This window comes from Nycticebus coucang, chromosome 19, assembly GCF_027406575.1.
Source record: "Nycticebus coucang isolate mNycCou1 chromosome 19, mNycCou1.pri, whole genome shotgun sequence".
Lineage (NCBI taxonomy): Eukaryota > Metazoa > Chordata > Mammalia > Primates > Lorisidae > Nycticebus > Nycticebus coucang.
This window is the reverse complement of record NC_069798.1, coordinates 51,372,118-51,398,058: the sequence shown is the minus strand read 5'-3', so window position 1 is coordinate 51,398,058 and position 25,941 is coordinate 51,372,118. Positions and strand designations below refer to the sequence as shown.

Genomic DNA, 25,941 nt, shown 5'->3' with positions numbered 1-25,941 from the left:
TGCTGCTTTAAACTCCATCCCTCCCCCCTTCACTGGGATAAAGAGCAGGTTACAACACCTGAGAAGTCAGAGGTAGGCCCAGCATAGGTGATGGTCTAATATCAGGCTCCACCAAAAAAATGCAGGCTTTGGCTGGCGTCCTCCAGAGACCTAGCACTGTGCTTTCCTGGAGACCAAATTACACTCATCTTGAGAGAGGGCACGTTAAGGTAATTGGTAGGACAGAGTAGGGAGAGTTGAATTCCAGCTGCTTCCATTGTACTGACCTGAAAATGAATAGGGGATGTTAACAGTGGAGGCTCACATTTGACTTGGCTTTTTCACCTCCACAAACCTAAGGGTGAGAATTATAGAGTACCTACTGACTGCACCAGTAATGATCCTGTTCAAGTGGGAATTGCTATGCTGGGAAAAACTCTAACACCATTTAAAAAATAGTTGATGCATTTACCAACCACAGTCCTATTACTGTAGCCCAATAAAGTTTATCCACAGTGTGGAAACACTTTTTCCTTTTATTGCTAGCCATCTAGTGAGTGTGCATTGGATCCTCACTTCTTTGGTTACCATGTTTAAATGTTCATAATAAAAGCCATTTGGAAGGCACAGGAATCCCTTCTCCAAGAAGGGAAGCAAACTGTAGAAGTGTTCTGTACTCCTTTCCCTTACAATGCATGCTCTTTTTTTTTTTTTTTTTTTTAAGGGAGAATAATGCTGTATGACTCAATAGCTTTTCTAACGAATAAAATAAATTAAATTGATGTTACATGCATATTTAAACCCCATCCAGTTAAGTACTGACATGATTAAAATAATCAAATGTATTACTTAAAAAATTAAAAAGGATAAATTCTGTACCCCATTATTTTATTGACTTTTAAATATAAATTGCAGAAATGTTTACATTCCTAATGGCATTATTAAGCTAAACTGACAAATCAGAGGAAAAAGTTGATTGGCCAGCACATTATTATTTCTGCACCTGTTATTACAGAAGTGGAGGCTCAGCATTAAGGGAGCTGGATGGATACTGTTTTCTTAGGCTTCCTTTGTGTGATGTGGGGGTTGGGATAAATGTGTAACAAGTGTAGTTTCACTTTGTAGTGCCTTTGTGTGTGTTGATGTGATTAAAAGACTACAATGTTTTTCATGTAGCTTTGAAATTAATATGCAAATAATAGGGGATGTTAGGGCTTCTCTGTACCTGCTACACTAAACCTCCCTAAGCAGTATGGGGGTGGGGAGGGAGGGTTTACCAGCCTTTTAGTAGAAGTTATTTAGTTACACATATCACCCACTTTTCATCACTACTCTGTGAACCTGTCAGGGAGGGAGGGAGAGGGAAGTGGTAAATTAATTCAGGTAAGATTGACGATCCCGGTTGAAAATTAAATCTTTAGATTTTTATTTTATAGTTACATATTGGCCAGGAGGTTAGGAGACCTTGAGAAAAAATTTAAAGCATAATGTAAGTTGTCTAACATTGCCAAAGCTTTAGATTGTGTTTTTCCTTTCGTTTAGTTCCTCTTCTTAATCATGCACTGTCATTTTGCAAACATTTGAGCCCCATTCCTCCCTGGAGCATAGGTGGTGGTAATTGCCTGTTAATATAATTCTCGGATTTCTTGGGTGTTGGTTGTCCACAATTCATTGCACCCAGAGAAACCTAAACTTTCTGTAGCCAGTGGAATAAATATGCTGTTTCTTGCCTTTAAAAAAAAAAAGAAAATTAGATTCTTGGATAATGTCATCATAGTCTTCAAAATATAATGACATTAGATTTGGCTTGATAGGGGAAAAGGTATCTTTCTTTCACCTCATTCAGTTGGCTAGTTCAATTTAAAAGACATGAATACAATGCCATTAGTTCCTGGAAGATACCAGTTAACATTATTCATACGAATTTAGACTTTGTCCTTTGTAATAATTTAAATTCCTAGACTTTAATAACATTGAATATGTAGAATGGATCCCACTTAATCTCCCCCCTGGCTTTACAGTAAAATGTTTACATAAATGAACTCTCAATTTTGATATCAACTATTTAACTCAGTCTTTCCAGAGTTGATACTACTTCCATAATTAAATATGTTCCACAGTTGCCAAAGGGTACATCTTAAAAATGATGTTCCTCTCTGCTCTTTTAAGCCATCTGTTGGCTAGGTCAGCCAAGAAATGGGGGCCCGATTTTATTTTAAAGCAAATAAGTTATTTATTCTCTATTGTATTAGACATTCAGCTTTGGAGGGAGATAAAATTCCATCACATTTTCATTTTGTTACATTTGCAGCAGAAACTTGTGTGTTCAAATTGGTTATTTTCAACCCATGACAGCTGCGATATTTAAAATGATCACAGCTGTTGTGACTTAAAATTGATTTTTCTATTAACACCTGAGAAAAAGACCTGTGCCGTATCAAAAACTTAAATAAGGTAACTGTAAAATTAGTCGTGTTGATGTGGGTCTGATAACCCTACGTCCCAGAGGTTGGAAAGTGCAGCAAACCTCTTGCTTGCTTCCTGTCATTGAGCTAAAACTGCTAGAAATAGAGGTGTGGTTGTTAAATGCATTCACGTTTCAGTACCTCCTCTTGGCCCAACTTCACGGTATCAGTTTTGCTGATAAAACCTTTTAGGAGTCAGTTTACTTAATTACCTTCAAGAAAGATAACTTTCTTGGGAATCTTGATGCAATCCTAACCTCTAAACTAGAGAAGTTGTTTTACCTTTCAGATGTGACCTGGAGAAATGCAAAACCACACTGAATTGTTCCTTCTGGAGGAAGTTTTGGTTTCATGACTCTTTTCCTCCATCGTTTTCTAGATGATGAAAAAAAGAAAAACAGCTGGAAAAGGAGAAACAGATGATGTCTGTGGAGCTTTAGGCTAACAACTGGTCTTTGGAGTCTTCGATACATTTTTAATGTTCACTTTGCAGACCCGTTTAACCTGTTTTAAAGTTAGGTGGTGGTTCCTAAGTAGGGTTGATCTACTTAGAAGTAAGTTTACCTTCCCAGGATACTCAAGATTGCAACCTTGCACCTGGCAGTAGATTCCCTGTCTAACAATACAACCAATTGAACAAAACTTAGGCACACTGAGATATTGAGGTGTTTTCATATTTTGTAGACCATGTGGTATATAAAGCACATAACTGGCCTGATGTCGAATTATTTATAGATAACAGTGCCTTCACAGATGCATTGCCAATAGGGAGCTATGTCGATTAAACTCTTTGGCTGGTCCTAGGCTTTTTAACTTATGTAACTCAATCAGAATTGAAAGCATGACAGATTTTATGATGATAAATGTGTGGCTGGATCGGGGAAGGTACGAATCAGTGGGTGGGTAGGTGGATAGATTACATAACTGCACGGTAATAAATAATGCCAATTATTTATTGCTCAAACTTGTTAATTCATCCAAAATTTTTAGGCCCTCTGTGATTTTGATTATTGCATATAGTTCAGAATGAGATAGTTAAAAATAAAACATTTTCCATCCCATAATCAAAATTACTATAGGGCTGGTTGTAAAAGTTTCAGAATGAAACTATTTCAGAGTTATAGGCTCGGACTGTTGGGTACCATAAAATCACAAAGGCAGAATATCACATACTAAGGAAGTGATTCTGGATGGAAATAGCTATTTGCCTTGCTTAGCTGAAGGAAGATACTTCTAGAGATGGCTGTTGTTTATAGGAAGACTTATGAAAATCAAAGTGGGTATTTGCTGCTGACAGGCTGAGTACAAACACAGATCTTTAGAACAGTGGTCCCCCCCCCCGGTCCCCACCAGGGGACATACACCAATATCTGGAAATAATTTTGAGTGTCACAGCTATGGGCATGGGGCAGGGGCTTGGTCCTGACATCTTGTTCTAGGGGTACTGCTGAACATTCTGGGGTTATAGAACAGCCCTCAGTAGTGCTGAAGTTGAAAAGTCCTGTTTCAGAAGTAATATCTGGACCTTAATAATTAAGTCATGGCATTATGAGGCATTGATAGATGATAGAGGCTTTTCTTTTTCTTTACATAATTTTTTTTCTTCTTCCTTCTTTCATTTTTTGGCATAGCACACTATATGTAGCACCGTCCAGGTATTTCCACCACTTACCATGAAAACGTGAGATTTTATTTGCAGTGTTGTAAATAACAGTGCATTCTTTGTGAACCAACTTGAGTGGCTTCAAAGCAGCCGTTAGAATGTGTTGAGTCAATAACGTACATGTCTGTGTACCCTAAGTGTATATATTTACAATAATGTAGTCTGTATACCCTAAGTGTATATATTTACATCATACTTTTAAAACACTTTGAACTCTTCATGAGTGCATCCGTCGGTTTATCTGAATCCTGTGTGAAGAGAAGTATATTTCCATTTTTGTTTCCTCTGAGACACAAGAAGAAAGGGAGTTACATATGGACATTGTTTGCACCAACATTGACCTTTTATTGTCTCTGTCATGAAAAGCTTAAAGATTGAAGCCAACATTAAAGGCTGTTTTCAGCTTTCCCAGCAATGTAGCTTCTGTACCTCCTCACCACTGGGGATCTCTCTTCCTGCCGCTGCTGTGCTTCCCGTCCATGTGGGGTCATTCTTGGCAGTGATTTGGGAGTGATTTTCAAACCTCAGTTGCCTTCCCCAGCACCCTGCGGAGGACGGTGGCAGGATCTGGTGGCAGAGTCTTACACCTGCCAACTTCCAGAACGCAGAAGCACACCTCACCCCTTAGGCGCCAAGTCTTGGAGAGAGTTGCCAAGACTGATGGCAACTTGTGCCACTCTTCAGTTTACCCCCCACCCTCCGTGCTCTACAAGGTTCTCCAGGTTTGATCGGAGTAGAGATGGCAGCTGGGCACAGGAATGGCGGCTCTGATTGGCAGTGTGTCTTTGGTGTGCAGATATGTTTTCACTTACTCCTTAATCCACCAGCTCAGGGAATTTCAGTTCCATCCCACTGGCATTTCACTCTTCCTGTTCCCCTGTGCAGCTTGGTGCACCATGTTCTGGTCCAATCCCATTGATGACTTTAGGTTTACTGTGGGCACCACATCTGTAGCCATCTTATAAGTTTGCCCTAAGCTGGCATTTATTTTGGTCTGTTTTCCACATTTTCTTGTACAGGCCTGTCATACTCAAAGTGAGGAACTAAAAGGGAAACTTAAAATGTGTGTGTGTGTGTGCATCAGAGAAGTAATAAAGGTTTCCATCACTGATAATTTCTTTTGCTCTTTCTGTTTCTAGGAGCTGTTCATTTTTTAAAATTGTGAATTTACTTAAGGTGAAAGCTCCTTGAGGGAGCGCCGACCTTGTTTTCCTTTTGATCAATCGTTGATTATCTGTGTTTGACTCTCAATATTTCTCTTACTACGCTCTCAGTACAATCCCCTAAACAATTTTAGCAGCAGAACCTGTATTGTTTCTAGAACAGGCTTCAGGAAGTTTGCCTGGGTGTTATTTGTGAGACATTTATGGAGTATAAAATCAAACTTACTGTGACTTTTCTTTATAGCTAAAATAAAACCTACAGTAAATATTTCATTGTACTAATAATTAACACCCAATGAAATACATTTGCAAGCTTGGGATCTTTCAGAACGTTTGCTCCACCCCCATCTAATTTGATAGCACCACCCCCCTCTACTGTAAGACAGGTGTTCCAAATGTTGTCATCCTATTTCACAGGCTTATCCTCCCCTGCCCAGTGAGGTAGGCATTAGCCACATGGTGGCTATTGACTGTTAAAGGGTAAATTAATGAAATTAAATAGAATTTTTAAAGAGGCTGCTTCCTCATTTGCACTAGCTAGATTTCAAGGGCTGGGTAGTAGCTACTCAGCTGGACAGCACGGATAGAGAATGTTCGCGTCCTTGCTGAAAGGTCTATTGGGAGCCACTGGTCTGGGCAATGGCAGCAGTAAGGGGTTAAATAACTTGCTGCAAATCACATAATCATGGAGAACTAGAGTAGGCTGCTGCCTCTCATAGCCCAACAGAACATTTTTGCATTATTCTTAGCATAATAGTCAGCAAACATCTGAGGTAAGTACTGGCATTTAATGCTCCCTTATACCTGGTGAGCAAATGTTTATGTTCATTGTATTTGTCTCTTTCTGATTTAAATTTAAAACTGGATTTATACATACTTTCAGAGGATCCCTCCCCCTTTGTCTGAACACAGTAGGGACCTTGCATCTCCCTCCTCCGGTTGGCCAGTGAGGTCCTCCAGGAGTAGGACTGTGTCCTGATGCATCTTTGTAGATAACCGAGAAATGTTTCTGTAGTCAGATGAATGAGTCATCCTCCACACGCACCGGTCTGTGGGTACAATTCACCTGGACCCTCCAGTAGAGTACTCCCTAGAGCTGGCCTCAGGTTTTACCTCCTGCCTCTGGCTGTTTTAGTAAAAAGTAGCATTTTAGTATAAGTTAAACTGCATCTATCTATTCACATAACCCAAACGCTCCTTTATAATAAATGAAAACATCTGCCCATCTTATCTTTAACACTCATTTAATTCCTAACATGACCACATTATTATAAAATTGTATGACATCTCCCTCAAAAAACTTTTAAGCATTTAGGGAACAAATTTTTATCTTCCCCCTCAAGGATTAGCACAACAATATGCTTGTGTAGAGGTGTACAACTAATATCTGTTGAATGAGCCATTGAGTGTGGAAACGTTTTTCATGTCACCTCTCTCAAGGTTCCTTCTGTCCAGAACAGCCTGGTGGGTTATTTGTAGTTTATGTAAGTTTAAGTACACGTATGTACATACGTGTGTATATAGTATTTTTTTGTTCCCTGCCCCACCGAGTTGGACAGATATACCTAGTGAATGTCGGTGTTGCTGAAGAGCACTCTCATTCATAGGTGCATGCTGAAATTTGTATTATTTTTCAGCGATAACCACAGGTGGCAGTGGAGGAAGGGGCCAGCCCTAGGCTATTGTCAAGCCCAGGGATAGGTTTATTAGGGCCTTACACCTATGCTACTTTAATAAGTGACATGATGGCAGAATGTCCTGGTCATCCTCTTGCTGGTGCAGACTAGACATTGGGAACACCAGGAGCCTGTGGTGGCACAGACTACCAGCTGCTTTCTCATTGGGCTTTTGAGGGTATGTGCAAGCCATCATTGTTCTTGGTAATAATTGTGGTGTTAAGAGCAACATTTGTGTTCTCTGTACTCGTTCAGCTTGTACCGTGTTTAGTTCCTGTTATGCAAATACTGCTTTAAACTTAGAAGTGCCAATTTGCATTAATATTTTGGTTTCATATAGCTAGCTATTGCATTTCACAAACAAGTGCATTTTAATGAGTACTGGCAGAATGATAAAGGAAATGTTATTCATTAAATACTATTGTAGAAAATGCAGTCGTTGCTTGCCAGAAATCATTATAAGACAAAATATAACGTGTGTTGAGGCCAGGAAGGTAACTGCTCTTCAAGAGTATTTGGCCCTTACGGCTTAGAGGGTGGGAGTTAGGAATGTAACATAGAAGCAAGCCAGCATGCCCTTGACATTTGAGTTTGCAAAATTGAAACGTATTTTACTTTTCGACATTTGTCAAAGGACCATAGGTCATGCACCTCTGAGTTAATGTGAAGGACTTGAGTAAGTCATAAACACCAAGTTATAAAGCAGTGTGATCCTTATATCTTAACCTTTTGATGTTAAATCCCGAAATGGAATTTTCTGCTGTTTATGATTTCTTTTCCCTTTCTTAAAATTGTTTAACAGAATTGTGAGCAAAAAAAAAATTTTTTCCGATGGGCAATGTGTGGGAAAATAAGAATTTTGCAACTGGATTTTCAGAACTGAACTATTTTAACACATGGACTTTTAATGCTGCTGTCACGGTTGTCATAGCTTGTGGTTCCTAATTATAATGAGCTTTTTTGGTGGTGTTATTGCAGTTGTTTAATTTTTTTTTTCCCCTCCGTCTTCAACTCACTTTTCCCAGAAGGAGAGTTCCAAGCCTTTGAAAATTCTCATGATTTTGCAAATCCACTCTATTTTTGTCTAGAATACAGGAAAGTTAAAACTGTGGCTGGTGTGATGCCATGTTTTGAATCCAATTTTAAAGCAACCCTTTGCAACCCAGGGAGTAAAGCTGACATCTTTGTATCTGTAATGAAGATAATTATACCTGCAAGGTGACATCACTAGTGAAGTAACAAATGCACTTGGAAACCCAGTTCCTGGTCTTCTCTGAATTCTGTAGACCACTTTTGGCATTTAACACCAGACACCTCTTTCATGCCTGTCGTTTGAGAAGTTGCTTTCAGATGAATTTACTAAAGCTGACTGACACAGGGTTAAATTAATTCTTTTCTTTATTACTCAAAGTGATACAGACCTTTCTTGGACTAATGTAGCTTAATTAGTGGTCAATTAAAACTGAACATTGTTGAATTGAAGTTCTTTGATCAAACTCCCTGGCATGGGCTCCCTTTCTTTAACTAGCCACCATCTTGAATTCATTTGGAATCGGTAGTATAAACAAGTTTAAAACTGGTTCTTTTATAAGAAAGTCAGCAGGCTTGTATAGCTGTGGTTTCTTTTTTTACTTCTGTAGGCGGCAATTCAAAGGCATGCTAAATGAAAACAGTACTACACCCTGAAAAAAATACATTTTTAAAAGTAACACTGAGCAGTCAGAAAGCAGTCAATACCCCTACCTGTTTATTCTGGACAGAAGATAAGTTGATCGTCTGTCTAGAATACATAATTAGTTAATAATTCATTTCCCAACGTCAGTGGTTGATTTTGTTGTTACTTAGATGGCTGAAAGAAAACTCCCCACCCTCCTTCACAAAATCCACAGTTATAACAAAAAGCGAAACAAACCAACCAAAACCAGCCCAGGTGTTGGGAATTGGGGTATAGTTCCAGGAATTTGCCCAATTGCCCCTAAATTCATTCTCTGCTACTCCTGGGAAAATAGTTCACCTCCGTGCCTTTGGGGGTAAGGGGGGCTAAGACACTACTTCACTTACTTGTTGATTTCATCATTTATTTTGGAGGGCATTTTGATCTCACCATGGGGACTGATAGTTGTGTATCTTTCAGACATATCATTTTGTCAAAATACATATTACTTTTGTTAGAATTTGGGTGCAGTCACCAAAAAAAGTAAAAGAGGGAATGGGGGGGGGGTTAGTTGGGAACTGGGGCATCAGAAGTCAGAAGTATTTATAAGTAGATCAGCCTCCCACATTTATCCAGTTACATGTCTTAATATTTAAAGTGTATATGCCGTTCTTGTCTAAACATAAATTGACACCATTTAGTAATCCTAGTTTTTGAAAGCTTAACAACCTAAAAATACCACAGCCAGCATTCAGTGAGTGCTGTGTATTTTAAAGTATTAATTAAAAACGGGTACTTTCATACTGGAAACAAAAGTTATAGATTCAATTTAAATAGATCATTTTCTTAGTTGGTAATGGTCTCTTCTGATTTCTGAAATTTTCACAGAGGAAGAATAAAAGGAAATTGGTGAGGTAACCATGTGCCATTTCCCTTTTGTAACTGACAAAAAATTGTGTGGTTTTCATTATTTAGGTCCAAAAATTATGGTTATAATCAATAATTAAAATTAAAAATTTCATCCATTGACAGAAAGAGAGATTGTTTATAGTCACTGTGCCTTTCAGCATTCTCTCCTTCCTCCCCCTACAGGGCTGATTAGGATGTAATAATTGGGAATGATAGCGAGAGGAAGATGACAATTCCATTTAATTAAAGATAATTTATTTTACTTTAAATTGGTGATGTCCCACATGAATAAGAGTAGATTTAGCAGATAGATTTATTAATGGGTACTGACATCTCAGTTGACAGAAAAAGCAAACATTTTCTTTCCTCGTTGTTTTTATTGCATCCCAGCACCTGAAACTGCTGTCACCCTGCTTCCTTTGCTGCTTGACAGAGCGGTAGACTTCTCCACCAAATATGCAATTATTGGTTTACCATTGAAACCAACTTGATCTTCTACTGAGTTAAAAACTGGGCCAGGGGCTTGAAAGGCTGTCAGCGTCTCAGGACTAACACTGGGAATGCAATCTTCTCAAATGGTGTTTTCTTGACTGATCCTTCCTTTATCTCCTGGGTAGTTTGAGCATTTTGAATAAGGACCAAAGATTTCCTTGGGTCTTGAGTAGGGTGCTTACATAGCTATTCCTTTAAAAGAAGTTACACCTTGGGGGGTGGCGCCTGTGGCTCAAGGAGTAGGGCGCCAGTCCCATATGCCGGAGGTGGTGGGTTCAAACCCAGCCCCGGCCAAAAACCACAAAAAAAAAAAAAAAGTTATACCTTGAATGTCCTAGATAATGCAGAGGGCCACAAAAATATCATTTATACTACTTGGGCTCATTCCTGACAAGGAATTTGCAGAAATTAAGGCCATCAGACGACATGTTTATCGTTGTCTCAGGCAATTGTAAATAGATAGTGGAAGCTATGCATATTTTTTTTAACTTAGAAAGTGTTAACTTTTTGTTTTTATATAATCTTCTCAGCCTGTAATTTTTTTGAACAGCATACACTTAGAAAAATTGCATTTATAATTTTATAAATCCTAATGTCCTTGTTTTATGCTTCTGACAGAGGGTTTCTGTTTTTCTGATTCCCATCTGACTGCAGGGACATTTTGTCTGTGCCTCTTGTGCCCTCCCTTCACGTTCCTGTGTCCGTACTCAGGTTTTCTGTTGCTGAGTTGTTTCTGTGCACTTACCTAGTGTCTCTGAATGAAGTCCAGCCCACTGGGCACCTCTCTCCTCTGGGCTGCTTCTCCTGCCCACGACTGCATCCTCTGTTGACGTTGACCCAGACCCTCCAGTTTTACTTCCATTCATCGCTTTACTGCTTTTTGCTCTAATTTTCATGTACATTTCTTTTATGCTAATACCCTTTCCTTGCCTCTTCAGATTTCAGTGGACTTTCCAGCTTTATTTAGAAAATTAGGCCATATAAAACTAGTGTTTACACATAAAGGAAGAAAATGAGATTTTTCTTTCTTTTGGTGAGGAAGCGGTTTAAAGTTTTTATTTCATTTTAAGCCAGATGTATTTATTTTATCCTGTTCTGCCATATCTCTATTCCAACTTCATTTTAAATCCGCGATGGTGTTTTTCAAAGATTAATTTCTATTAAATCTTGATTTTCATGTTCACCATTTCCTTCCCCTCAAGCAAAGCGCATCTTGTTCTTTCTTTCTCTCCATTTAACTGGTTAGTTTTAATAACCTGTTCTCTCCAGTCCTTATTTTTTTAATCCTCTACTTCCTGCCATTTTTATCTGTGTGAATTTTTGGTTATTGCTCTGCTTTCCTAGCTTCACCTTGTATCTTTTCTTCTTCTGTAATTATTATCGAATCGATGATGTCTTCCCCAGAATTCTTCTAACAAAGAATGCTGGGAAATGAGAAATTAGGGGAAAAGGAAATTTGCAAGGAATGTGTTTTGCTGAGCCTTGGGCAAGTCTGCTTGGATTTTAAAATTCTACTGATTCTACCCTGTTTCCCTCATTCCCTGAGTTGTGCAGTCATGATTTTGGGTAGTAAGGACATGGAGGCAAGGGTTCAAATAGACTAACACTGATCCCTAATTGGAGGTGATAATCCTGCATATAAACTTTCAGAAGGGAAAGCATGCTACTTTTCTAATAGGTAAGCTCGGTTATACTGGTCTGCCAGTAGACGGGGTCAGCTGTGTGCTTGTGCACACATGTGAGTGTTTGTGTATGTGTGCTGGGAGCAAGACTGGAAGTAGTGGGAGGAGAAGGCCATCTGTGACCAGCCCCTGTTGCTTTTAGTGAGTCTCAAGTGGTTCCTGCCCACCTGGAAAGAAATTGGCATTTGGGTCAGAACGAAGACATATGACTTCAGTAGTATTGGTTTATCTTTTCTCTCCCACTTTTATCTATTTCTTTTCTCTTTCCGTTGGATCAATAAGTTCATATATCATTTCCAAACACTTTTAACCTTTTTGTCTCTTCCTTTGCTATTTTGTTTTACTGCTGTCAAATAATTAAAGAATTCCATCAGATTGGAGGCTATTCCTCTACACAGCAAAAATATGGATAGGATGTTTTATTCAACTGGGCTCTTTCTTGTTAGTAACTTTTGTATCCTTGGGAACATGTCAAAAATTTTGAGAAAGAAATACATTAAAAAATACAAGTGTAGTATCCCAAACCGGAAACACCACACCACTTTTATCCTGTAAGAAAAGGCGGCCAGGGAGAGAAGCCTCCTCTATTCTCAAGAGGTAACAGGAACTGGGAGTGGCAAGTGGGAGCCTCTAAACGTGATCCAGATGCAGCTGGTTCCAAGGGGACACTGTGTGCGTGGTCATTTGGGTGGCTGGGCTTGTCCCCCCACCCCCTTCTTCATGCCCTCCTCCCCGTCTCATCCTGGGCACTCCCACCCCTAGGCCAGCCACAGGCCCTGCAGCAGACGTCTGAGGGTCTGAGGTTCAGACATTCAGCATGAAGCGTTCTCTCTCCCTCCCACTGTGAGTTCTGTGCTTGGTCCTCCTTGCTCCCTGTCTGTCAGTTTGCAGTTCTGATGCTGTCAGCCATGTCTGACCAATCAGCAGACAACACCACAGATGAAATTTAAACAGTGCAGATGCTCAGATACAGGGCTATGTTGCCTGGACCACGAAGGGAAAGCAGAGGTAAGGTCACGGTCTCCCCAGAGTGGTTTACCCCGAGCCTGCCTGACTGGACACCTCTTGGGCCACACTGGGCTGCTTCGCTTCCACTACTTCTGTCTCCCCCTGGCACTCCCCAGAACTCTCATTTCAATTCGCTGCCCTTGTCACTTTATCCCTTCATTTATTCACTTCTTTTTTTCTTGGATCGGTGCTGACTGTCATTATAAATGTTCCCGGATTGCCTCTAGGCTGAGGGTCCTTGGAAAACGTCACCTTGTTCGGGGTTTCTGTGGCCACGCTTTTAGGAAGAGAGGACTTTGGAGGATCAGGGCAAATGCATGGAATTAATAGGCCTTATTAATTTTCCCTCTGCAAGACGGTGGAATTTGTCATTAGGTTACAACCTCGGTTTCCTTTCTTACCATTGTGACGTATTGAATTATAAATTGAGCTTAAACCATCTTTTTATTTTTTTCAGAAAAGGTTTACTTAAGAAAGATAGAAATAGATACAGCCTAAATGAGGATGAATTAGCTTATCCTTGAGAATCTGGGGGAGGAAAAAGAGAATTGATAACTGTCCCCCTTTTAGTTGAGTTGTCCATGTTAGCTCACTAGGTTACTGTTTGCAAAAGAAGAACGTCTTCATCCTCCTCGGTCTGTTTTAAGTATTTAAGTTGGTCCTTTTAAAACTTAGAGTGTTTACCGGGTTCTGTGCTCCTCAGTCCCATCTGGAAAATATTTAAACTTCATAAGATCTATAAGACTAAAATATCACTTATAATGGGATAGGCAGAAGGAAGGAAAATTAGACCCATTGCATGTGTTTAGAATAAGTTAGTTGTTTGTTCAGAAGCGGCTGCTGGAGGAATTGGAACAAATATCTGTATGTGGTGAGCGGCCGAGTCCAGAGCTGTACATTTTACCACAGAATGAGCCTCAGTTTGTGAAACTGACATTCTGTTGTGACTTCGAAATCCAAACAAATCTCTGCAAATTTCTGCCCCATCGAGTTAATAAGAAAATATATACATGCAGAGGCGAGAGCCGTATGCTCCTTGCGGTTCTGTCAGTGTTGGTGGAAATAAGAGACGGATTTTACCTACTGGATTACATTCAACCAGCGATTGCCAGGACCTCCAGCTCAGCGGGCTTTCTTGATTTTTTTTTTTTTTTTTTTTTTTTTTTGTCTTTCCTGCTATGAGAACAATGGGATGCAAAAAGAGCTTCATGGAAGGAGTGCAGCAGATACGGGATTGGGGTCACTTTTCTTCTAATTGCCTTATAATTGGGGGGTGGTTTCCACTTTCCCACTATCTCACTGGCAGGAGGAAAGGACAGATGTGGCTTAGCGGTAACGAGCTTTCTCCAGGCCGGATGTGCCGTGGGACTGGGGCTTTATGGGGCAGGGGGATCATTCCTTGCTCTAGGCCTGTGATCTGCTTCACACCTGTGCTCATTTTCCCCCATGATCGATGACCTTGTATTAACCCAGAGTGACCTTTCGCCTTTGCCTGTTCTCTGGGACGAGCTCTTGGCTAGCGGACCCGCCTTTCTCTCTGATTTACAGGTGGTTCCTGAAGTCACATACACTTGTTTTTCATGGTGCAGAGTGCACTTAGCAGCCCGGCAAGACCTGCAATTTCATCCCTCTCAAGGGGCTGAGAGGGGGATTGAAGGTGGGGGTGCAGTGGAGAGGGGTTGCTGTTTGCATGTGCTTTCTGTTCTGTGGCTCATATGGTATCAATTACCATTTGATGGCAATGCCAGGCCTGAGGCCCTTCGCATGTTTGTCCTGTGAGAAAGATCTGGAAGAACTGACATATGGTTTTGATTGCAGCAATTGCAGGTTGATAGAATGAACGCAGGGGTGAGGTGGGTGGGTTTTCCTTCCGGCCCTTTCCACTCTGGGTTGCTAATGCGCTTTGCTTGTGGAACTGGTCTTTTCATCATGCAGCTCCTCCCAGCTTCCCTCCCTGCCCTTCCCCCACCACCACTTTGCATCCCCTGCTCCTACCCCCTGCCCCCTTCTCTGCACTTCCAAATGAACCACCAGAAACATGTGGCCCACATTAAGGACCTTCAATTAAAATAAACAAACAAAAAAAAAAATGTCCACTCTTCTCCTCCTATCCTAGAGCAGGTCCATCCATCAGGATGATCAGAAGTGTACTATAGACAAAAAAACAAATGGGCTGGGCGGGTGGATTTCTTCCAGAAGCTTGGGACATGTTTTAAGATAGCTATTAGTTCAGGTTGTTAAACATTGAAATGACGCTGAAAAATAGCAGCCATAGAGATTAATATGTGTGTGTGCCTGTGTTTCACTTAAGACATCACTTGGAATTTGGTGTCTGCTGTGTGGGGCAGGAGGATGATGGTTCAGAGCTCTTTGAGGACCAGAGAGACCTTCCTCCATCTCCCAGGCCTTTAAGTGTAGCATCTATGTGTCTGAGCATTTCCCTTCAGATGGGACATGTTGCAGACCCGTCTCCCATACCCAGCGACTTCTCTGACTAAATTTGCAGCAGTAGGGGGTACCCAGGAAGTGGCTCCTCATTATGACTGCTCAGCAGGGATGGCATCTGTGAATATGCCAAGGCAAGGTCTGGTATTGGGGAACAGAGAGGCAAAGAGGAGAAAAGAACATTATAGGCACTTTGAATGTTACCCAGGAAAATTTTTTGTTTCAAACTCAACGTTTTTCTATAACGCTTTCACATTCACTTGTCTTGTAATGTGTTCCACAGATGGGTAGCCCATGAGGTTGTGACTTTTTTCACTTCAGCTATTGCATTTCCAAGTATTACTCACAATTAGGAATTTATATAGTCTGAAAACATAGTGTGGTATCTCGTGAGTAAATGCTGCTGTTAACATCATTGTCTTTCTTTTCGATTGAAACCCAGCAAACCAGGACTAGTGGGGGGAGGAGGAAGCAAACACTTGTCCCCCCCAAAAGTTTTAAAACTATAAGCTGAATTTTTAGTTCTAAAGGCCAGCTATTGAAACCTAATCATAATATTTGACACACTTTTTATTGATTTTTTTCACGTTACAGCTGATCTTGATTAAAAGGTAGTAAAAACTAAAAAAAATGTTGACAAATTGGAGGGAGATGTGTGTCGAGAAAACCAACCAGACTTTTAGTTGGTCACTGAACATGTTTTCTTAGGGTCGTTTTCCTTCTTTGTCTGAGCTTTCTCCATATAACATACAGATGCGTTTCTTAAATGCTTGTGTCTTTTTCTTTTGATAATGATTAAATGTTGCTATTTCATTCTCCTTACAATTGAGTAAGTGTCCTCTGAGATATGTTTGAATTCAGAGCAGCTAGCAATTAATTAATTTGCCTCAGTCATATGTTTTAATAGTGACTACTTAGTTATTTGATTTTTAATACACACATATATAACTGTAAATCATCATTCAGTTTGGTCACTTAAGACTTAACATGCCACGCCACTAGTAGCTGCGTTCAATGAAATGTTGAGAAGCCCAGTTTTTTTTTTTTTTTTTTTTTTTTTAGCATACTACTTTCCTGAAATACATCATCATATCAGGGGCTCATAGCAAATAAAAAGAAGCCTATGGGTTGTGAGCCTATCTTGGAACATGTTGGGTCACTTAACAGCAGCTATGCTGGAGAGATTTGATTTGAGACTTTATGGAAAAGAGTTTTGGGGAAGAGAGATAGCTCAGTCTTGAAAAAGTAGCATAGGGAAAAATCTTTCAGTACTGACCTGATTAACCGGCATCCCTAATCTCCCTCCCTTCACAGAGGACAAAGAGTCTAATGGGAAATGTGGGCTTCTATTAGCAGAGACCCACTACAGAGGCATGAGATAGTGTGAGGTCCTGGCTGTATGCTTCTTGCCCAACATTAGTTTTCGGATCAAAATTTAGAAAGGTTGCAGAGGAAGCTACCTTTTTCATGTATAATTCCTTTAAAAGAAAAAACTATCCACTGCTATTAAAATCTGGTTCAATCTTCTAAAATATTGCTACATTCCACATAACTTTTTAAAATGATCACATTTATGTTGATGTCAATGATGATAAATCTCCTACAGTGAGCTTGAACCCTGCTTTGTCAGAAGTCTGACTGTGGACATCCTCCAGCTGACTCTGTTGTTTGCAGTTATTCCCAAATGGAGAAATATTTATAAAATGATGTTTAATGGTTTTTTTAAAAAACATATGCAAACAGCCATCAGACCTCACTTGAATCAGAAAGTTACTTTTATGATTTGAGGGAAATGAATGCTTACAGAATTACTGATGAAATGAAAAATGGTGCTTATTGTCACAGGACTCTCTTAGAGAGGTGGGGACCACTTTGCTCTCTTGATGAGACCTTCTCCCCTTGGGCCCCAGATACCATGTTACAGAATGCATTCACTTAACTTGGAAACACTCATCACTTCTCTTGAGGATCAGAGCTTCTTATTCATACATTGCAAATATGCACGTTCATGTCCACAAGGAAGACATTACTAACTTCAAGAAGGAGCCGGAAACTACAAAGTCTGCCAGTGTTGGAACTGCACTCAGACTTCATGCAATTTAACTTTTGAACAAAATTTGAACCTTTGAGGAAAAAAATTAGACAAGATTTCGATGAGCTTTTTTCTTTCTTTCTTTTTTTTCCCCACTATTTGCAAATCATGGCTTCCTGATCCTAAGGGAGGGGAAAAAAAAAAAAACCTCAAAGGAAAGGCTCAACAGGCCTTCTGGACATCAAATAGTTCATACAAAACAACATTCTGATGACTTGCATGTAAATAAATCAGAAACATATGAATTAAACTTCTCTCAAAATACATATGGGCTAAAAAATAGAAGTGCTGAGAAAAATGTGTTTTGGGTTTTGCTGAGCCCATGGCATTTGAAAAATAGTTTGAGACGTTGAACAAACACAAAGCATGGCTTGGCGTGCCCATCCTTGATATTAGCCTTCCAGTTCAATGGCAAATCAGTTTGCCATGTGCTTCAACATGAGCCACTTTTGCTGTGCTCCCCCAAACTCAATGACTTGCTGTTTAATTTTATTTTTTCAATTAGGAGCTCAAAAATAGTATCCCATTTCAAGGAAATGCAAATGTTAGCATTTTCTTACTCTGGGTGTTCATGTCAGACTATTCTAGAAAATAACACAGATCATTTCACCTTAGGAACAGTCACACCGATAAGGCCTTCTTTGGGGTGACTGGCATGTAATAGAAGGAAAGGATGATTATTAAGCAACTGGTCCCATAGACAATAGTGCCAGAAACCAAAAACCACCACAGGTAAAAACACAACGAAGATGAACAATACCCCTTCTTGGCAATGCAGAGCAAGCAGAGTCTCACACTCCCAAGCTCAGAGCATGACTTGAGAGTTCCTGCTCAGCTTTGTACCCACAAGCGCTGTGGACCTCTAAGCAGTGGGAGTTTTCATTCCCTTCTCCACATTGCACTCTAGGGAGCTAACATTAGGGATTCTAAACCCCGGGACAATTGCAGGGTCGTTGGAGCCTGAATATCTTGTTCATCAGCATCTGGCTATATGTATAGAAGCAGAACACAGGGAGGGAATTTAGGGAACAGAAATAGGCAGAGCTCTGGGCTTCTTCCACTGATGATAAGTCAATGACATGTACTTGGATGAAATCCTGTGTCTGGTCTTTGGACTAGCACTATCTCCTGAGATTATCAGTTAGAGAGTTACAGAGAGGCAGTAGATCCCGTTTTTCTTATTTCAGGATCAAGTTATTTTGGTTATATTTTTTAAAAAGAATTTTAATATACTTTTTCTAACTCCTTAACTCAGATGGTGGCAAGAAACTTGATAGGATAGTTAATAAATTCAGCTAACATTCCCTGATTGCCTACCATGAGTCGAGTGTTAGAATGTAACTAAACAAGCAGGTGGGAGATGGACATGTATGCAGACAACTCTAAAGTAATCAGATAACACACTGATCAGGGAGTGCAGGCTGCGAAAGGTGGGCATATGGAGGGCACCTTGACCTTGGAGGAAGAGAGCTTCAAGGATGAATGGGAATTAAGAGCAAGGGCAGTACCTGGAAGCAAGGGCACATGGCTTATCCCATGACTCCAAGGTAGTTCAGGATGGCCGGAGTGCTAGGTGCAGAAGGATAATAATAAAAGATGAGGCTGAAAAGGTAAATAGTCCTGGGTTCCCTGTCAGGGAGTCTAGATTTTATCATGACTGTAATAGGAGAGTCAAAGAAGCCAAAGGAGGTAGATCTGACCAGAAGGAGGAAAGAGTCAGTAGTTTCAGACGCTGCTGAGAAATGGAGTAACATTTGGCTGCAGGCTCCAGGAACCCTTGAGCAGTTTCATTGAGGTAGTAGGGGGTGGAGAGAAGGGGGGAACGGGCATCACGAAATCTTTGCCCATCATCATCGTCGTCATTATCCTCATCCCCCCCACCCAAATGAGCATATAAATATCATATCTACCAGACAGAGAGTGACGGGAAGAAGGCTGAGGCACTTACATGCCAGGGGTTGGAATGGATTTGGGAAGACAGACCATAAATACCCTGGAGAAGAGCAGGAGACGGGACACAGGCAAAGGGCAGAGAGAGCAGATGTCAACCAGATGGAGTGTGACCTGAACAGGTCCAAGGAGGCAGAGGAGGAATAGATGAGCAAACGAAAGGGGCGTTTTTTCAAGTGGTGAGTGTGAGACTTGAAGTTTGTATCCTGAGCGGTGCTTCTTCCTCACTCAGTCTAATCTATTCTTGAGTCCCTATCAACTGAAGTACCAGGAGATACCATCAAAGGCAATGCTTGGCTTAGTAACGCACCTGGGACTTCTCTAAGCTTATGAATTTGAGAGGGTGGGGGAGTTAGAGATACAGACTCTTCCGTTTTTATAGTTTCATGCAGTTTTTATTTTTAAAACCATGGATCAAGAAACTCAGGTGAAGATATAACAAATTTAGCAAATCAGAGGTATTTATAAACTCTACATGGATGAGCTCCTTAAGAAATTTGTTACATCCAAAGCTGGAAAACTGGAATCGCAGCATACTATCTTTCGCGTGTATGTTATCTCCACGTACCATCTTTTTCCTGGTGTGAGGCCAGAGGTTCACCACATCTGCTTTACCTAAGCAGGCCGATCATGACTGAGAGGACAGTTTTTCTGAAAAGCAGGATCCATGAAATATACTTCCTTCTAATGCTGAAAAAACCTGTCATTAGCTTTGTAGGTAAGGAAAGGGATTAGTTCTCTTTTATGTTGGTTTCTTCCCTTATTTGTTGACTGTATATCAGGCACCTACTGTGCTCAAGCCATTTTGAGTGGATGCTAAGCCACAACCTTGACGTCTAGGAGCCTGTTGTATTAAATAGTTTATGATGGATAAGACCGTGCAATTCATAAAAGATCAGACTTCCTTAAGTAAAGTACTAGGAAAATTTAGAAGTTGAAATACATTTAATTGCAACTTATCGAACTCATTCTTTCTGCAAGTTCTTTGGGCTGTGTCCCTCCCTGTGTTGACACTGTCAGTACCTATTTCTGTTTGGACTTGCCAGAGAAAAGAGTGGAACAGGTTATCCACATACCATGAGGTTTTCAATTTTAGAAAACTGAGGCTTATCACTGTCAAAGAAAAGTATTTTCAGCATCATCAGTGTTTTAGACATCTTGTACACAACAGATACCTTGTGGCCTCTATATTTTCAAAGCGTTTTCTCAGCGGATTATATTGTTACAGTGGCCAAGCTTACGGTTTCCATTTTCCAAATGAGTATCGTAAGAGAAGGAGATGAGTTAAATGGCCTGCCTCTGATCAGTTCATCACTGATGGAACCAAAGCTCAGAGATGTCTTCTGCTCTTCAGAGATAAGTAGGGACCATTATCTATAGCTGGTTGGTTTCCTTAAAACATTTTGGCAATGACAGAAAAATCATAGGTTTGTTTTCGTGGTAGAATAAAGAATATTAAGTTTGCTAACAGAGTGATCATCAGTGACCTTGGTGAGCAGTTTTTATTTCAGTGGAAAAGCAGCCTCTCCTCATACATAATGGCTACTTATTTACCTAAATTTTCCCTCTAGTGATTGATGACAACACTTACTGCTTAAAAAAGGTTCCCCACCTTCTATCTTCCCTATGACTGGAATTTCATATCCCTACAGATGGGTCCACTGCTATGTGTTATTTTGGTTTTTTAATTGAGGTGAAATTCACATAATGTAAAATTAACAATTTTGAAGTGAACAATTCAGTGGCATCTGATACATTTACAGTGTTGAGTGATCGCCATCTCTGTCTGGCCCCAGAACACTTTCATGGTATCCAAAGGAAACTCCGTATTTATTAAGCAGTTTCTATCTCTCTGCTCCTATGTTATATAAACCTTTAATTTTAGCAGTGTCATATACAGAAACATGCATAAACACACACCCAGTTTACACATGTATACGTGCATTTATGTATCTATCTAGACCAGTGTTTTCTAATTTATTTTTTCTTTCTTTTTTTTTTTTTTTTTTTGTAGAGACAAGAGTCTCACTTTATGGCCCTTGGTAGAGTGCCATGGCCTCACACAGCTCAGAGCAACCTCCAACTCCTGGGCTTAAGCGATTCTCTTGCCTCAGCCTCCCGAGTAGCTGGGACTACAGGCACCCGCCACAACGCCCGGCTATCTAATTTATTTTTTAATCTCACAGCACACTTGAACCTGTGGTTAAACTTCCACGGTACACTTAAATTATGTTGATTAAAAAAAAAAAAAAGAGTTAAAAAGAAGAATACTTACTATGCTTTGAACTTCTTTCAAAAATAATTTACTTAATCATCTTTAAAAATTTTCACGGCACACCAATTGACAATCACTGGTGAAAGAATAGAAGTTCCAGACAGAGGACCAAAGGCTTCCTGATTAGAGAATATCTATGCTAATGTTTCTCCATCAGAAGAAAGAAAAGACTTCTTTTAACCTTTCTACGTATTTCTTCTAAGTTCTCACTGGACACCAATTTATCAAGGAAGAAAAAAGAAAAAGCAATTCTGAGCCTGGTATTATGTACAACTGTTGTGTTCTTCTTGTAAAGACATTCTCGCTTTAATTTGATCCAACATTGAGACCCTTAAACTTTGTCCCTTAATATTAAGTAATCATCTGGATTTTACATTTCAGTTTCTGAAAATTGAAAATTCTTGAACAAAGTAATTTAGTTATCAAAGTTCACATTTCTTGGAAAGAAATCAATGGGTCATTCTTAAGGATAATTTTCATTTTTAAAGAAAGTGCTGTCATTTACATTTATTTGTACTCTCCTTATTCCAGAAAAATCTTTGAGATAGTCAGTAGATCTTTAAATTATGTGTCTTTAAAATTAAGATTCAGTCAAGTGAAAAAATCTATAATTTAATATTAGAGAAAAACAACTTAATTATATTTTAAATTTGTCTGAAGACATAAACTGATTATTTTTGACCATTTGTTATTCTGTTGTATAGTCCCATTTTAGGAACATTATTGCTTTTTGAATTAATTCCTCACTTTAAGAAGTTTCTTTGAATGACCCCATTCTAATGGGGCAGGTCTCTTTTTACTTTTTTTTTTTTTTTCCACTTACAGTTTGTACAATCTGCCACTCACTTTCATACATTTTCTCGTGGCTTGTTGTGCATCTTAAATTCCCCAACTAGTTCCTAATAAAAATTCTTCCCTTGTAATATTTTTCAATATAATGTACCAAAGCCAGTGGCCTTGTGCTAGGCAGAATCTCTGCTCTTTGTTAAATCAGTGAAATACCATTGGCTGATATTACCTAAAAGTTTGCCCTGTGCTTGGGGGAGGAGGCAGGCTTTTGAATGGGTAACAGACAGAAAGGCAGCTGATTGGACATAGATGTTGACAATTTGCATAGTTTGTTTTTTTTTTTCCATTTCAGTCTGTGCCACAGAGTCATACATTTGGTAATTATTTCATGCTTTTGTTTTCAGTTGAAAGTAGTTAGGGCCATATGTTTTGACAGAAAAAAGATAATTCATACTTTTTTCAGCTTTGTAAAAGAGGAGATGGGGTAACAATTTTACAGTGTACCATGGCAGCAGTTTCTGTTCAAAACCTCACCAGATTGGAAACTCACTGTTCATAACAATTCTCTTGGTAAGCAGAAGATGAAGGCATCTGTTTGAAGCATCCAAAGTTAAATTTGATGCTTCAGAGTACCCCAAAGAGTTCATTTATAACGCTACACAGCATTAGTTGATACAATTTACAAATATGAAAATTAATTTGACCTCCAGAGTCCCTCCAGGGCTGTCCAACCTGCAGCCACAGGCAATATGTTGCTTATGTAAGGATTTTTTATTTACCTGCAGTGGCCAATATGAAAATTATGCATGGATTCTTATTATTTTTTTTTTTTTTTGCTCATCAGCTTTCTCCTGGTAATTATGTATTTAATATGTGGCCCGAGACAACTCTTCTTCCAACATGGTGCAAGAAAGCCAAAAAGTTGGACACTCATTCTTACCTGAGATTTGGAGTGTAAAGGCCCAGGTTCCAGCCCCACTGCCACCCTCCTACAGTCAAGTGATTCATGGGAAAGGAAGGCGCTTAACCCTTTCCCAGCTTCTATTTCCTTATGTATAAAATGGGCGGGACATTCGACTGCTTGGAGAGATGATCTTTCGCAACCTGATGACTAAATAAGATAATACAGTAAGTCTTTATGATTTAAAAGGTTATGAAGATGTGAACCTTTTAGAATACTTAATCATAGAATTTTACTGAATTTCCTTTTATGCAGCTAATTAATGTCAAAGAATGTAGGCAAAGAAGTACGTACCAGCTCGGCTCCCATTTTGTGAATCGTTTCTTTGAGTGTTCTTTTTAGTACCTGCTAAGATCCGGGCTTGCTGCCTCAGCATCCTGCTTGTATCTCTGCTCTTCAAAATGGACCTTTCTGCTTTTGTCTTGCACAGTTTCCTTCTTGAGAAAGATTGAGGTACTTAGGGATGAGGGCACCCACTGGCTGGCTGTGCTGTTAGGTACAGACTCAGCACTGGGGACACTTGGAACTGGAGAAGGAAGACTAGCACCTTCAGAGCTCCACAGGGTCAGACTCTAAAGTGACTTAACATTTTTCGTTTGCGCTACTTTATCTTATTTTAACATCCTTTCAGTGCCCTCGTACCTTCTCTGATTTCTTTTTTAAAGATGATGTTGTGGTTTATTTATTTTGAGACAAAGTCTCACTCAGTCACCCTGGGTAGAGCGCCATGGAGGCAGCCTAGCTCACAACAACCTCAAACTCCCGGGCTCAAGTGATCCTCTTGCCTCAGCCTCCTGAGTAGCTGGGAGTACTGGTGCCCACCACAGCACCTGGCTAGTCTATTTTTAGTAGAGATGGGGTCTTGCCCTTGCTCAGGCTAGCCTCAAACTCCTGACCTCAAGAGGTCCACCCGCCTTGGCTCCCAGAGTGGGAGCATTATAGGCTTGAGCCACTCTGCCTGGCTTACCACCTGTCCAATATCTAAAAATTCTTTCTAAAAATTGATTTTTGGGAAAAGTTCTGAGATTTCATTACATCGAGGTGTAATGAGAACTATTAACAAACTATAACAGTTTCCCAAAGAGGGGGTAGTGATTGGAGATGTGTTCAAAACGAGTTTGAGACCATGGAGACTCTTTCAGGGATACAGATTTAAAATAACCCCTTAGAGCAGTGGTTCTCAACCTTCCTAATGCCACAGCCCTTTAATACAGTTCCTGTGGGTCATGACCCACGGGTTGAGAACCGCTGCCTTAGAGTAAAGTTCCTTCCCCAAAGTCTGCAGCAGTGAAATGAATTTGTTTATGTCAATAGTTATTTGGGCTTAAATCCCTTTTTAAAAATTCATACTGATTAACACCCAGTGAAAGATGTCAGCTCTAGGTTTCAACCTAGAAATGGTGCTCTTAGAATCCCTTAGGATGGACCATGACAGGTAACTGCCCCCACAGCCTAAAGAAAGTTCCGCCTTCAACTTACTGAAAAGTGAAATGCACTGCAATCTATTTTGGCAGAACCAATAAAGATTTCTTCTCTACATTATGATGTTATTCTTAGTTTGACATCTATTTGTGTGTGGTCTGTTTACTCATTCATGCAGGCACGCATTTAGTAACTAGTTGAGCCTGTTTTGTGCCAGGAACTACACAGATATACACACACGTAAACCCCAGCACACCTGCAAACTTCTTTCAGCATGCTCTTTTTAACTTTATTGTTTCTCCAATTGGCTATCCTTAGCAGGCCTTCTCAGCATTCGGGGTAGAGAAGAAACAACAACCAACCCTAACCCCAACCTAATGTTGATTTCTGTCGTTATTGTGGAGTCAGGGAACATGCTTTCATCCAGAAGACATTCTGCTCTCATTTAATTGATAAAACAGTGCCCTCACGGGTCACAAAGCTATTTATTACATATACATATAAAGTATTTTGATGTTACAATAACTCCTAATGAGATTAAAACAGTAGTCATCATCTTAAAGGAAAAAAAGTAGACAGGCTCTTTGCCAAAGAGGGTAAACATGTAAACATGTTGAAATGGGAGGTGATCTGTTAGACATGCCAGAAACCTTCCTTATTCTGTCAGCTCCTTAAGTTGAACTGATTTTTTTTTTTTTTTTTTTTGCTGTTTTTGGCCAGGGCTGCCACCTCCAGTATATGGGGCCGGTGTTCTACTCCTTTGAGCCACAGGTGCCACCACATGTGCCTATCAGTACAACAGGCCTTGTTCCTTATGTTGACCACCTCCGTATGTTGACCAGTTGTTACAGTCCCTTGGGTGGTCAGCTGTAAATAATAATCATGAGTTTGATACAATACATAGAAATACGAATAATTTACTTATGTCTAAGATTTAAGGTAACCAGAAGTGCTAATGATTAATTGAAACAATACAGCAAATTCTCCTAAACAGTACCTTGGATTTCTGATGAACATTCAGAACGTATTCATGAGTTGTATATGCTTAGCACCCATAGTCTTTTGTCAGTACCAATCAGGAGCCTGGTAGTGAAGCCAACTCCCATGTGAATAAGAAACATAAAGAATGTAACCAGGAAGAAGTCAGGTTTCACCTGGACCAAATTTTATGCAATGAAGTGTTTCAAGAGATCTTTAGCCAGGTGTAACTTAATCAGTTTAAGGCACTGTCAGCGAGGGCCAAGGTACTTATAATGTTGGCAGTAGGCATTTCTCTGATACGCTGTGTTTTTGAAAGTAATAGCAAACATACAGCG

General features: G+C 39.9%; 1 protein-coding gene across 14 annotated transcripts in view; it reads left to right on the top strand.

Annotated features, from left to right (window-relative positions):
• TCF4 (transcription factor 4) overlaps positions 1-25,941 on the top strand; it is a 375,650-nt gene that overhangs the window by 273,834 nt on the left and 75,875 nt on the right. Inside the window, exon 1 of one of the 14 annotated variants that reach the window (XM_053571084.1) lies at positions 23,234-23,370. The exons of the other annotated variants lie outside the window; for them this stretch is intronic. The gene's annotated coding sequence lies outside the window, so the exon portion shown is untranslated. Of the gene's footprint in view, positions 1-23,233; positions 23,371-25,941 lie in introns of those variants that run through there. 14 annotated transcript variants of the gene reach the window in all.